We start from the raw sequence: 3,071 nt of genomic DNA, 5'->3' as shown, positions 1-3,071 counted from the left end.
GCATTCATCTTCACATACAGTATGCAATGAATTGTTTTTGCTCCATGAAGCCTTTTCAGAGTATAAGGACAAGCATGATACTATCTTGAGCTGGGATTTATCAACTTGTGCCTGTCAAGCAGTCCAGATGGCACTGTAATAATGACTGCTCCTCTCGATTAGATGCAATCCTGCCTCAGCCTTCTGTGTGTCAGACAAAGTCATAAAAAGACGTGTAGCATACATGTATGAATACAAGACCATACATACTGTCTGATGCACCACTGGTGATGAAATTACTCAATTGTGTACAGACTTTGTCAGTACGTTTCAACATGTAAAGTAATGAGTGATAATTTTGATAAGTAATGTTGTCAAACATGCAGATCATGCCTTGGTTAGCTGTCCTTCAAGATGTAACTGATGTTGGTTATCTACTTCCCACCACTACAGGAAATATTCCAGAAGGAAGCACTGTCAGTATAAGGTGAGTGTGGCATGAACTTCCCTCCCCTTCTCCCATCCCACTGGTGTATTCGCACACTTTTGCCATGTTATTGTTGAAACCAAGGGCCGTCATTTAAATATCACAGGCTAATTGTTAATTGTACACATTGTAAAATTATTGCCCATTGTACGCTAATGTGTACAAATGTGTCCTTTAAAAGCAAAAAAATTGAATGAGTTAACTATGTGTAAAACATCTGTCATTATGATTGTCAGTCTACCGGCAGCGTTCGCTCGCACTGTGCAAAACGTGAACATTTTATTTTTCGTCTCGCGAAGTCTCGCGTGCAGATTTCGGTGCACGAGATTATGAGAGAAGGCAACAGGCTTTGCGAGATCAATTGCTGATGTCTTCTAGAAGTACACTGCTCGCATTATTTTTAGACAAATATTGAAATAATACCTTACAGAATATGCACATCTTTTTAAAAAAAATATTATCAAAACCAAAACAATTTATGTGAGAAAGAAAACTGGCTTTCTTTTTTTTCTGCATTTTGTAAGGTGTCAGACTTTGCTGGATCCTGACCCTTCTACAAATTGGACGGTAACATAATTGCATCGTTGGAAAGCCAAAACTCTAGCGAACATTTTGATAGCAGTCTCGTTTGGGCTCAAAAATAAAACATTTTCGCTATTTGTCTTCAAAGTGACGGAAATTTTGTGAAACGACGCGGACTCCGAAACCGGCTTCCACTGTTACTCTACGGTACGTGTCCGTATTACGTCACTTTATCGTTATTTTTTAGTTGTGCGACGCAGTGCATTCTGTGCGACTGTAGTCCCGTACATAAAGAATCATGGGGGATTATTAAATCTAATACAGCTGTAACTATCTTAGCTTAAAGTCAGTGTAGATAACACACTGTCAGTTGTATATTAAAAGTCTAAACACCGTAGAACGGAAGTTCTACACACTTGTAGATTAGCTGTAAGTGTAACTGGTAACAGTAACCTACAATTTGTAGGTTGCACTCGTAATTCGTGCATGTTTGTTTTTGACTTGCATGAAATATCTATACAGATCTAACTAAGGCTTGTTGAATACAGTCAGTAACCTTTAGATAGATCTTATAAAAAAAAAAAGTTGTAAATTTAGTAGGTTGTAGCCGATACTCTTGAGTCTTATTATAAAACCCATCAAGTTTATGTAGGGCTAGGGGGCCTAGTTAAATGTTTAAATTTGTGGAAGTCCGGTAAGATAAAGAATGCAAATGGTAACTTTTAAAAAAGTTTTTGGTCTGTCTGTTTATTTCATACTATTAATCTGCGCATCGCGCATGCCTTTCTTTGAAGTTTGATCTACAGTTGTACAAGATCTACCCACCCACATGTGATATTTCGTACAGTGCTATAATTATCCATGAATCATGATCAAGCAAAATAAAGTAGTAGTACTAGTACCAAGAGTTATTAATCGTGAATTACATGTGGTTCAATCATAAAAATTGTACGGTCCTTGGCGTAACATTTTCTTAGAGTTAGACCATCGGTATCCGTCTCTTCACTGTGGGATTCTTAATAAATTACTGACATTCATCACTGTCATTGGGACACGTACAGCTGACCATACATGTCCCAATGTAAGATAAGAAGTCTGTCGTGAAGAGACTGATACTGTCGGTCTATCTTTTTTTGGTACCTCACCAAATGATAGTTTCATCCCAATCGCAACAAACAAAAATTGTTTTACGTTAACTTTTACAAAGTGATATATACCACATATAGAAGAAGAAGAAGAAGAAGAAGAAGAAGAAGAAGAAGAAGAAGAAGAAGAACTAAATGTACAACTGTAGTAAAGGCACACGGCTGGGCCTACATGTACAAATGTAGCACATTGATTGACTGAGTTTATTTTTCATCAAATTAATTTTTGTTTTATTTTCCTGGCTGTACACAGGTTGTGATGTACAAACAGCTGTACACTGTTGTCGCATTGCATCTGTTCAGGCTAATGTGTACATGTAGACCTTGGTTTTCAATTAGGCTAACTACAAGTATGTCCGCGTTAATTTAGGGTGTCTATATTTACCCATCAATTCGAAGCTTTAAGCTATCATTGTACATTTATATACATGTAACTATTAGAGAATAGATCAGTAACCATGGTAACTGGAATCTATCATACATTGTATTTTGATTGTTTAACATCTTCTTTCTGAATTCCTTGCAGTCAAAATACTGGACATTCAAGGAAAGTTCCTGGCTTCGAACTTCATCATGTAGCACATTCCACTTACTGAGTCGGTTCCCAGAAATGCAGAAACTCCACTGTGGGATAGCTCCTTCAAGCAAAATGACTGAGTAAGTAAATTCATGTTCTGATCTTTCTTTTTTTCCTCCTTTTTTTCTTCTGCAGATTTAAGTCCCTCCTTCAGACTCCAGTTCTGAAGATTCTTGCAGTAGTCTGGGTTGTCATATGAAGATATAATATGTATAACGCTGTATAGTGTACTACTCCACCTGGGGTTTTCACCCTGATCTTCACAAGTAGTGTTGTTCATCTTTTAATGTCCTATGTACAATTTGTACGCACACTGTATGTAAAAGAAAGTCTATAGTACTGTAAGGAGATGTCCTTAAAT

At 37.1% G+C, this 3,071-nt stretch overlaps 1 long non-coding RNA gene across 1 annotated transcript; it reads left to right on the top strand.

Moving 5' to 3' along the window:
- The first annotated feature begins 446 nt into the window (after nt 1–446).
- Nucleotides 447–2,787, top strand: LOC140241255 (uncharacterized). Its single transcript, XR_011902068.1, has 3 exons — nt 447–466; nt 991–1,195; nt 2,660–2,787. It is a non-coding gene; the product is annotated as an uncharacterized lncRNA (long non-coding RNA).
- Nucleotides 2,788–3,071: the final 284 nt, after the last annotated feature.

Source organism: Diadema setosum, chromosome 2 (genome assembly GCF_964275005.1).
Source record: "Diadema setosum chromosome 2, eeDiaSeto1, whole genome shotgun sequence".
NCBI classification, from domain to species: Eukaryota; Metazoa; Echinodermata; class Echinoidea; order Diadematoida; family Diadematidae; genus Diadema; species Diadema setosum.
This window is presented reverse-complemented; position numbering and strand designations above follow the sequence as displayed.